Below are 12732 nucleotides of genomic sequence, written 5' to 3'. Positions count from 1 at the left end.
ACACACAAACATGCAAATGCTTCCAAACGTGCATTTTTGTCTGCTTATATAGGTACTGCTCTCCGACAAATTTAAACCAGACTGCTATTTATTTTTTTCTCCTATCTGAACTCAAATTGTTTTATTTGATAAAGATTGAAGGTCTGATTTGGGGGTCTGTTGAAGATTAGGGGTCTGATCAGAGGACTGAGAAATATTGGAGGTCTGATGAAGATTGGGGGTCTGAATTGAAGGCCTCATGAAGATTGAGGTCTAATCTGACGTCTCATGAAGATAGGGGCTTAATATGACATCTCATGAAGATTGGGGGCTGATCTGAGACCTGATAAAATTGGATATCTGATCTGAGGTCTGATAAAGGTTAGTGATCTGATGAAGATTGGGAGTCTGATTTGAGGATCTGATGAATATTAGGGGTCTGATTTGAAGTCTGATGAAGACTGGGGTCTAATCTAAGGTATGAAGACGATTGCGGATCTGAAATGAGGTCTGATAAAGATTGGGGTCTGAGCTAATGAAAAAAAAAATCCCTATTTTCCGCCTATAAAACCTAGGTGCACATTATGGTCCAGTGCATCTTATAGAGCTTTTTGTCATAAATATGTTTTGATCACTACTTGCTGCATTTTTCAGCGGGTGCAAGGCCCCTTTCACACGGGCGAGTTTTCCATGTGGGTGCAATGCGTGAGTGTCCTAACTGCATGGCCAGCAACAAAAACGCCCTGTGGCATATTATTAAGCCAGCTTAACCCCGTGGCAAGAGGTGCCCCTTTCTGCATCAGAGCTGTAGCAGTTGTACAAGCCATGCTTGATAAAGGTTCTGAGATAGTCCTGAACCACAAAGTGACAGTGATATTAAGTCTATCCTCATGAAAGTACAACCCAAGAACCTTTTTGATGCCCGCAGAGTTAGATGTGATAACTTACAAAGTGTGTGGTTTAACTCTGCTAAATCCTTATGTGCCGGAAGGAGGCAACAGTCTGATTAGACTGAACCTCGGTATATCTCTGTTTGCTGATTTGAATGTTCATATTCATCCTGACTAAGGATAAGCGACTTGGTTCTCACATAGTTTTATAGGGCGGAGAAAAGACATCTGCCCATCCAGCTCAGCTTAGGAATTCAGTCCAAATTTCTCAAAAAGGCAAGAGAGAGACAACGACTAGTACACAAATGTGTGTTTCTCAATGGTATATATGTGTTTTAATACACCAAAAAGTTACTAAATTAACAGTTAATAACTGATCCCACCATATGTTTATTGTGTTGATTTCTTAACCTACTATTAACACGTAGGATAATGTCATGGACTTTAATTCTAGATTGTATTCCCTTTCTTGGCTTATCACAATTGACACTGTTACAGACTATCATGACATCACAAACTTATTTCCTGAAGCTTATAGATCAAGTGTTTCATGTACTATCATGGATTCATCGTGTTGATGATTTGTCCTAATTACTAATATATGGGACCATTCTAGATAATATTATCTTTATAGAATTGTTTCTCTATCACAGAATTCCAGCTATTGTAACTTTTTCTATCAATCTATTCATCAAAATATTGTGCCTATCAGGGATATTATTGTGTTGATTTATGATCATCATAATAATAATTACATTGATTAATGTAATGTGTTTTTGTTGGCAAAGGGTATTCATATGACACCTGAAATGTTCAAAGATGTAATATTTTGGATCCAGCCACCCTGTTGCCTCTGGAGCAAGGGGGAGGGAAGAGTTAGGGCACTTAGCTTTTCTTCCAGACTTCCAGATCCAGAGGAAAAGGCTCATGACTGTTTGCAGATAAATGTCACAAGGGACAGCGGGATTTGGTAAATCAGCTATTAGATAATCCAGATCATGTGCTCTTTGTAGATGGATCAAGGTATGGCCAGGATGGCAGGTAGTACACAGGTTGGGCAGTGGTGATTAAACATGACAATAAAAAACAGAGTCCTTATCACCACACATGTCTGCCCAAGAAGCAGAGCTAAGGGCTCTGGAGATGGCTTGCAGATATGCAGATGGCAAAGCAGCCAACATTTACACTGATTCCAAGTACAGCCCATGACTTTAGGCCCATTTGAAAAGCTAGAGACTTCCTGACCGCTTCAGGTAAACCCATCAAAATGGGGAAGCAGCGAGGTCTCTTATAGAAGCCCTCATGTTGCCAACTTGAGTGGCGGTGATAAAAACAAAAGTTACTGTAAAACAGACTCAGAGGAGGCAAAGGGAAAAGCCAAGGCATATCCAGCGGCAACAATGGCTGCCAAATTGCCTAGGCATACCCCTGCCTTAGTGGACACAGCTCAGGTCCCTGAAATAACTCCTCCTGTCTCTCTGGAAGTTCTTAAGTCCTTACAGAACCAGGTGGGGAAGGAGGAAAGGGATCAGTGGTTGTAAAAAGGGGGGACTGTGAATGAGGAAGGCCTAACACAGTTCCAAGGGAAACTCTTCCTTTCCAGGTCCCACTAATGCACGATGGTACAGGCAACCCATGGAGTGACGCACCAGTCAGAAGCTGCTGTGTGTGATTTAGTACATAGATCATGGTACGCCCCAGGGTTTAGCACTGTAGCAGTTAGATATACTCAAGGATGTATGATTTTTGCCCAGAACAAGGTGGTTAAGGTACTCTATAAACACATGTGTTGCCCTTTGTATCTGTTTCAACGCTTGGAGACTACCTTTAACTACCCAAGGTAGGCATGCATGAGTATTTATTGGTGTGTGATGACTTGTTTTCAGGATGGCCAGAAGCATACCCGGTAGCTAAGACCACAGCAAAGAAGATTATGGCCGAAGTTGTATGCAGGTATGGGGTACCTGAGACCATTAAAAGTGACATAGGTGTTCACTTCACAGGTGAAGTGATGCAGAAGATAATGAAGGTTTTGGGTGTATAACAGGCCTCACATGCTTTGTACCATCCACAAAGCAGCGGTAGAGTAGGGAAAAAAGGAACTGAACGGGACACTAAAGGTAAAGGTAAAAAAAAGCCATGGCAGAGACTGGTAAGCCATGAACAGAGTGCCTGCTGGTAGCCGTATTTTCAGTAAGGTATACCCCTAACCGTGAGACAGGCCTTAGTCCCTATAAGCTCCTTAGTGGGTCAGGCTCTAAGACAGGATTGTATTTCCCACAGTGGCTCCAGATGCAACATGGTTGTCTGACAGATTATGTGATCAGTTTGCACAAGCATTTGACTAAAATACATTCTCAAGTTTTTGCTTCACTTCCAGATGTTGATAAAGCACCAGGAACCCAGCCACTTGTGTATAGAAGATTGGGTGGTGGTAAAAACACACGTTAGAAAAGTCCTGTCCTCAAATCCTGGTTTGATGGTTCATTCCAAGTGTTCTTGACCACAAGCACATCCGTGAAGCTTGAAGGAAAGCCTAATTCAAGTCATTTTAAGAAAGCATTGAGTTGGGAGACTTGAAAGGATGTTTCTTGTTCCTCCGTGTGTGACTGCTGATCCTGACTAAAAGAATATGGATTATTATTGAGATAATAAAATCAGGTTTCTGGCTGGGGAAGAGGTGTGCAAAAGGAAGAAAAAAGTAATTACAGTCTGATACTTATAGCCCAGTGACCCATTAGTAGAATAGACCAAAGACTCCCAGTATTGATAGTTCTTATGTTCACACTAATCAATGACCATGTCATGAATGCCCTAAAAGGACTTACTTTCTATTCCTGAATTTTATCTTTATTTCTGCTATTTGTGTTAATTGTTTGTTGTGTCATCCCCTACATTAGGAGGTTTTTGTTCAAAGTCATAGCTGAGGATACCCCAGAGATGCTCAAGGGAGACCTCCATAAGAATGGGAGACCTCCGTGAGGATGGCAGACAGGGTCCACTTCGTTCTGTTGGTCCCCCCCTTGCTTATGACACCACCTAGAGATCATCGACCATAGGGACTGACATCTGACTTTCGCATGCTAAGTCCAGTGTTATGGGAGTCTTTACACTAGGCTAGGTTGTCATGGAAGCTGGCAAGGCAAAGAGGATTTGAAGCATGGGAACAGATGTGCTAGGCTTCCGTTAGGAAGAGAATGAGGTCCAAGAGGGGACTGATAGAGATGTGGACTACATTCTTTGATTCAGCTAAGAAAGCTCCCACATACTTTAGCTCTCAGACAACACCTTATCTTCTCCAGAGCACAAAGGTTCCATCCTACCGAAGAGAACACGCCTCCTTGCATATATGCCTTTTCTGCTGTTAGAGAACTCCATTACAAGATGACGCTTACAGCTAGATATTTGCATATTTTACATACCACAGTTAGTAAAACAATGCACAATGGGCAGATACCAAGTGTTATCTCTTGTCTTATTTTCATATTTCAGCCAATGTAACAATGCCACATGCCTCTGGGGAAATACCTCTCTGATGTCTATATAAACTGCTGTACTTCCTGTAATAAACAAGAATTTGCTTTGACCCCAGTGTGTGTGTCATAGTTATTTTCTTCTGTGCACGTAAAACCCTTGGGTTAATATTAATTTGGAACAGTAGAGCAAACGTAATCAGCCCCGATTGAGGGCATCTTTATCAGCTTCATAATAGTATGTTGGCAAGCATTAATTACCTTCCCAGAGATAATTGCTATTATAGCAAAGAGTGGGAAGGGGTTAAGGGTTTTATTTATTTTTAATAATTTTGGTAGTATTTACTTTAACAATTATTTACTTTATTCAACATCAAAAATATAGATAATGATTCATTAAAAAAATCTTACTTCCATGTTATTGCTATGATAATAATAGAATGGTCTGTGTTTGTTGAGTTATACAATGTAATGAAGTCACTAAGGCATTACTTAACTCGCCTCTCTAACATATAGTAAAGAATACATCAGTTTAATTAAACTCTGTGTTGACTTTTAAATTAAAATTAGCAAGGCGGCATTACAAGACAACAAGCACAAGGATGTTATTAAACCAGTTTTATAAAATCTACCTAATTATGTTTTAATTGCATGCTTTGTTAGAAATAAAATACAATTTTAAAGTAAATATAATGAAATATTATTTTTGGGGGAAACATTACCTGTAAAAGATTAATTTATCAGATAGTACACACCCATGCTATAAACTACAGCATATTCTACTTAAAATAGTCTTTGTAAATAATATATAATGAACCTTAGAGGCTTGTATGTTTTTAATAATATAATAAATAACTGTGTTGTCTATTCATATTTTGCAACTAATTTAACATTTTCAAGGGTATTCATACAACAGAATATCATTTTAAGAATTTAATGATTAGGAAACAACCCTTTCCTATAAACTGATGAGTAAAGCTTGTGTGGCTAAGAAAATAAATAAATTATAGCATGTTTAAAGAAGAAATATCTACTATATTTAAACGTGACGCTTATGTAACATAAATTGGAAGTAAGGATCAGCAAAATCAAGAGGAGCATTGTCTAGCCTGGATAGTAATTATGTATACTAACTAGTAATCACAATAGAAATAGTACCAACAAAGAGGTCCCCCTCAGGCCTTGCAACTAAAACAGCTTTCTATCTGCTTTGCTCTGATAAAGGTTTTTTTTCCCAAAAGACCCAGTTGCAGATGTGAGGCTGGCTTAGCTATTTTCCTAGTTTTACTCCATAAGCATGTTTAAAAGGCTGTAAGGCACCGCAACAATTAGCTATGTGAAGATAATGCAGCGTTCATATGGGTGCTGTTTTCTCCTCACTGTTTACCTGCTCGCCATGCAGCAGCAAGCAGGTGTAATTATAGTTATCTCTCTCACACTGTCACGGATGATATTGCAGATAGCTGGAAGTTATAGATAAACATCCGACTGGCTTGATCCCAAACTAAGGAGCATAAAGGTGACCCCTGTAAAACCCTAAGAGCTTACCCTGACTGCTAAGCACATACAAGGGTCTCAGAGGTAGACGATTGCATGCCCTCGTACCTAGACTGTGTGACACCTGAAAACCCTATAATAGTGAGGGGACACAACCACTGGCTCCCTGCACTTAATACGGAGGGAGTCAGGGTCACCTAGAATCAAGCCAGCAAAGAAACACAATACAAGAAAGGACTTATCTGAACAAGCAGTAACAGACGTCTCCAGCAGTGATCACTTTAATCCAGGAAGTTGTATAAACCGCAAAGTGAGGCAGTATGGGAGGGAATATAAAGGGAGGCAATTAGTGTGAATAGGTGACAGCTGGGAAAAGGAAAGGAGATGACAAAGTGAAACCAAAACAAAGAACATCATGCAAGAGGTACAGAAGAACGTCTACCAGACCTTCTCAGAGAGCTGGCGGTGACACACACACGCAACCTCAAACAAACCTTGGAAGACATATTTACTTTCATAAGGGAAGCGACATATGGACAGTTTGAGTCAAGAAAATACATGGAAAATGGAAAGTAGAATAAAAAGACATTATTTTGTAGAAATAATGATAGTAAATTATATTTGTTATTATATTTATATACAAGTGCATTGTAAACTAAAACAATAATTTTTATTGCCTTGGATTTCCCAAGAGAAGCTTGCTAAGTAGTTGGACATTGACTTATTTGGAGCCACTTCCACAAGGTGGCATAAGCAAGATGGTTCTTTGCATATTATTCACCCATGAAGAAATTGCCTATAAGTCTCCATACACAGCTTTTTAAGGATCATAATGGGCCCCATATCAAGTTTTCCAATATGTAGGCCAGCAATGCATTGATTTATATATCATATATAGTATTACTCCTTAGAGGACCGGGCAATTTTTTGTTTTTGCATTTTTGTTTTTCACTCCCCGCCTTCTCAGAGTCAAAACTTTTTTTAATTTTTCCATTCACATATCCTTATTTTTTTGTAGGACAAGTTGTACTTTCTAATGGCATTTGAGGTTGCATACAATGTAGTAGCGGAATGATACGTGAAAAGGATTGGATTGAAAAAAAAGAAGAAGAATTTTACGTTTTTTTTTTTTTTTTTTACGAGGTTCACTATGCAGTAAAATTGACCTTCATTCTCCAGGTCAGTATTATTACAATTATACCACACTAGTTTTTCTTGTGTTATGATACTAAAAAAAATTAAAACCTTGAACTACATCTTGTTTTTATTACCATATTCTGACCCCTATAACTTGTTTGCAGCTATGCGTATGGAGCTGTGTAGGACTAATTTTTTGTGGGCAATCTGTACTTTTCAATGATACCATATTGAAGTGTGTGACTATTTGATCACTTTTTATAAAAATCTTTTGGGGAGCTGAAGTGACAAAAAATGGCAAATTGGCAGTTTTTACTTACATTTTTCCATTATGCCATTTGCCATTTGGGATTAAATTGTTATATTCTAATAGTATGGGCACTTTCACACATGCCAATGCTCATGTTTTTTTTAATGGGTTAAGCATTTTCATTTTCATTTTGGGGAAAGGAGGGTGAGTGACTATAACTGGCAATCTTTAGACTGCCCATTGTGTTCAATGATGGCTATATAGCCATCATTGAACACTTCATTTTCAATAGAACAAAATAGTGCTGCCATGCTGCTGTATTGGTATATTCCACTAATAGCTGCTGAAGCCTGCTTGAGGCTTTTGGCTATTAGAACAGCGTAACAGGTTCCTCGATCTGATGCTGTAACAGCAACTTTTGCACACAGCTCCTGCTTCTGGACTGCGCACATTTGACCACAGCATCTGAAGGGTGAAATGTATGTGATCAGCCTTATGACTGATCGCATATATGTGCCGTGGGTGTCTGCTATTTGAAACAGCAGAAACCCTTTTGCTATGGTGCCAGCAGCACACGAAAGAACAGAAGCCATGTTTAAAGACGCTGTTTCTGACGTACATGTACGGCTAAGGTCGCAAAGAGGTTAAGCATGGTCAATTCAAGTAAATAACCATTTATGTAATGTATTATTATATAGGCTAGGTCCTCAAGAGTATTAGCTGATATTTATCAGTGGCTCTCTGCTCTAGTTTGTAGAGAGAGGACCTAACAGAGCATATAATAAAGAATTGTCTTCATAAGACAGCTCTTTTTTGGAACATGTTTTTTTTTTTTTTACAGAAACTATTAAAGGTAAAAATGTTACTTACCCATACATATGTTTGAGTATTTAACTTCCAATATGTAGGCTTACGGATGTAGCATGGTTAGCACTCCTTTTTTCTGAGATTTCTGAGTTTGGTTATCTAATCTAAGCAAACACCTTCAATTGCTTTTCAATGGCTTTTGTCTTAAGATAATGAAATGAGTTAAGAAATTTGAGTTAACAGCGGGAGTGCTAACCCTGCTACATCTGTAGATGGACATTTACTAAGATTCGTACAATATTTAGTTCGAAGTGTACTGGAGTAAATAGGACCAATTCATTAAGTAACATATTTCTTGCATCTTTGCTTGCCCTTGTGCAAGAAACTAAAATCCACAACACCTAACTTATAGTATGTACCGTTAATTTACAGTAAATTTGTTGGCCCCTCCGTACAATGTGAAACAGACCGACAAGCAACTAGGCAAGAAGCTGGGATAAGTGAGCAGGTCACCTCCTATTGCCTTTCTAACCCTCGCCCTAACTCCTACCTATATGAGAGGTACTGGATGGTAGGACAGCTCATACCCAGGAACCTAGGAACCTGAGTTGCCTGATAATCCCTCAAAAATAGGGAAAGGGTTGAGACGACCTGTTCTTCCAATACATGGAAGCACATGAGTCTCAACTGGCCTAAATGCCAGGGAAAAAGTAAAGACCGTATACAGCTACTGGATCGGCAGGCAAGCACACAGAACAACACACTTACCTGCCGCAGCCACAACGACTGGAACTCGAGCATGAGTACAGGTGCCCACACACCATACTGGACACAGTACAAACAACCAACCCCAGGTATCCAGCAAACCAGTTACTGCCTGGACCCCCATGCAAACAGGACGCATGACAGCCCCAAGAAGAGCTGCATACAGACTTGTAGTTCCTCTTCCGGAGGAGTCACTGATAGACAGGACGATGTCTAGCAAACATGCTGGACAACAAACACCACCAGACATGTAACAACAACCAGACATAACACCTACCTCTACAAACGACACCACACATAAAGTAGGGTAGAGAAGGGAAGGAGACATGTAGTGAGACATTGCTGAGACCTTGATGTTCCACAAGGTGGCCCTCAATCACTGGGCAGATGGAAAAAACCGGCCATGAAGCTCCAGCAGTAACAAAGGCTGGAGGACCACTAACTCCAGCCTTTAAGCCACAGGTTAAATAAACCTAGTGGCCACACCCAGCACCTAAGATATAAGGCCTCTTGCACACGACCGTATGGCTTTTTCAGTATTTTGCAGTCCCAAAAAAACTGATCTGCAAAAAATACGGATGACGTCTGTGTGCATTCCGTTTTTTGAGGAACGGAACATCTGGCCCCTGATAGAACAGTACTATCCTTGTCCGTTAGGTGGACAATAATAGGACATGTTCTATCTTTGAACGGAACATAAAAACGGAAATACGGAAATGGAAGACCTTTTTTTTGCGGATCCATTGAAATGAATGGTTCCGTATACGGTCCGTATACGGAATGCAAAAAACGGTACATAAACGAAAAAAAAAAAAACTTTGTGTGCAAGAGGCCTAAGGGGAAGTGCACACACATGCAGAGTAAACGAGACGCTGCCCCTGGCAACTGCATGCATGGCAAACGTGTCATGGAAAACAGCAACAAAATTGTGACACCGCCGTGACAGTTACATCCCTTCCACTAAGCCTTACCCACAGATTTTTTTGTCTAATTTTGTTATGTTAAGAAAAAATGTGAATGTTGTATACCACAATTCTAGGTCACACCCTCATAAATTCCCTTTACATTTTATGTAAACAATGAAAACAATGTCGTATGTTATTGTGGCATCACATCTATCAGTTCTTGATCAATTTCTGCTTGAGCCTCAGTATAATCAGTAGTTATTAATGTATAATCAGTTAGTTATTAGGAAAAAGGGATGTATATGTACAGTATGTGGATATATGTAAATCCATAATACAGTATGAGTGAATATAAGAAACTTTGTAATATGTCTTATCCCTCCTACTAAAGTAATATTCTCTTTTTAGGTTCCATGTTGAGGCAACCCCCAACTAAAGGATCAGATTATGCACTGCCCATAAAAGCTGTAATGGAGAGGGGTGGTAGAGTAAGAAAGAGCTGCTTGAAGGAGACAGAAGAAATGTTTCTTGATATTAAAAAGTTTCTGATAGTCACCAGTATTATTGATTTAGGTTTGTTGAAAGGTTAGTGACAATTTAAAGGAAGTAGCACAACTCTTTAAAATCAGACCACATGTATGGTTTTCTACTAATCTCTAATAATGAAGATACATATATCTGAACTGGAGTATTTGCGATGTGCAACGTACAATGCACAAAAGGTTTTAGAAAGAACAAGTATAGTTAAAACTCCAGCACAAAGAATATAGAGATCAATAAATACAATAAGACTATTTGTTATGCTGTCATTTATTCCACACAACACGTAATTTGAATGTAAGTATCTATATATATGTATCACCTTTTTATTCATAAGTCCCATTAATATTCGTATCAGCATCGTCTGTTCCCCTGTAAAGTTTTAGCTTGAATCTGATTACACTGTGGAGTAAACAATAACATCTTTATGTAGATTGTAGTTGTATATAACACTTCATGGAGAGTACTTTCATGCATAACAATCTAATGAGCATGCACAGAATAACCTCTAAAAGCTGCTGGTGTCATTGAGGCTTGAGACTTAATTTATTAGATGTGATTATGCTTGGGAAGGCATAAAAGTGAAGTAATCCCGAAATAAATGCTACTGAGATATTAAAGCATTTTCTATCTTCATACATCTGCTGAACAAAGCATTAATGCAAACTGGTGTCATAATTGCTTTAAGAAAATAGCAAAACAGCAAAATGAAGTGTAAAACATGACTATATAATGTCGCCATGTATTGCTGAATTGTAAGTAGTCACTTGTTCACATTTGCAGAAAAGTCAATTATTAGTGATTTAGGGAAGGTTATTGATTTAATTTCCTTTATTCTTGTCAATTAAAACAACGTATATAAATATTTAAAGGGAAAACCTTGGGTTTCTTTTTTTTTCCATCTTCTGTTCTTACTTTTATTTAGACTGAGGTATATAGAATATAAGATGCTTCTTAGTTCAGGAACCAGGAATATTTACTGTATGTAATGGATTCAGCATGATTCCTTTTCTTATGCCTTACTACTCTTCAAAATAATGTCTTATCTTTATCTTTGAAACAGCATTATTTCCTCTACTAATGACTATGGATGCTTGTCTCTTTACAGACCTAACTCCTGTCTGGGGGTCTAGGATAGAACATGGTAGGGAACCACAATTATGACTCACACCTTTGAAGGCAATAAAGGCCGCTCAATAACAGAACCTGCTGTATGAGTGTGTAGATGAATACCCATCCTCCATGTGGTGCCTAATTTTTTTTTTTAAATGAGCAATTTTACTGTTTGAATAGACAACATCTCTCTATATGCATGTTATCCGATCTCTCTAAGATGTCACTCTGATATGGAAAGAAATTACAAAAAGTATTAAGGCACAGCCACATGTTCAGGTTTCCTGATACAGTTTTTGAAGCAAAAGCCAAAGAGTGAATTCAAAAATGAGGAGAGTTCTAATCAGTCATTTATATTTTCTCTTCTTTTATGATCCAATCCTGATTTTGGCTTCAAAAACTCCATCATGAAACCTGACCATGAGTGTGTTGCCTTAAAATAATGTACATACAGCCTAAAAAAACTCCTTACTGAGCAACCAGACAATATTACTTATGTAACTATCTCTCATTATCACTGTCCAGTCCCAGTAAAAGGATTTGTCACCTCTTCATGCTCGTATCACATTTGCTAAATCATTAAGATCAATAACTGTAGCAGGAAGGGTGATATTTGAATATATATATATATATATATATATATATATTGTGAGAAGGCACAAGGTGCCAGAATAGATGATAGATACGTGTCACCGAGGTGCCTTGCCTCAGTGAAATGAACCGGTAATGTTTGGTCAGTAACCCTAGGTTACTGACAGTTGCTAGAGGTAGTTTAGCTGCTAGCTGCAGCTGATCCGGGCCGGGTTTCATTGGAGTAGTCAAAGAGCAGGGTGGGATGACTACTCCCATGTATCCAGGCCAGGTGTTGGCTGGACTATTTAAGACAGGAATCCCAGGAGAGCTGGGGGGCGTGGTTCCTAGTCTGGAAGTGTAACAGACTGGGAGTAAAGCTGTGTGGTGTGTTGCTGTGGATAAGCCTGCCATTGCCTACTCTACAGAGGACTGTGAGTTGGACCATTTCATATGTGTTTTGGACCATTTCTTTGTGTTTACCCGCTGAAGTAAGCGAGCATTTGTTAAGGCTGTGTTGAACAAAATAAAAGACTATTGTTTAAATGACACAGTGGTGTCGGATGCGGGCATAAACCCACGGTCACATTACATGTCCTGGGTCAAAGCTGCAACACAGAGCCAACCCACACCAGCTGCCATGGAGGAAGTGATTAAGCACCTGGTGCAGGCAAACTTTTTAGTATGTAAGAATGCCGTTTGGCTTGCAGGGGGCCCCTGCCACCTTCCAAAGGGCTATGGACCAAGTACTACGGCCCCATAAGGAGTATGCCACAGCGTACTTAGATGACTGTCATTTTTAGTTG

This window comes from Bufo gargarizans, chromosome 1, assembly GCF_014858855.1.
Source record: "Bufo gargarizans isolate SCDJY-AF-19 chromosome 1, ASM1485885v1, whole genome shotgun sequence".
Taxonomy (NCBI): domain Eukaryota; kingdom Metazoa; phylum Chordata; class Amphibia; order Anura; family Bufonidae; genus Bufo; species Bufo gargarizans.
Note: the sequence above shows the minus strand (reverse complement) of the source record.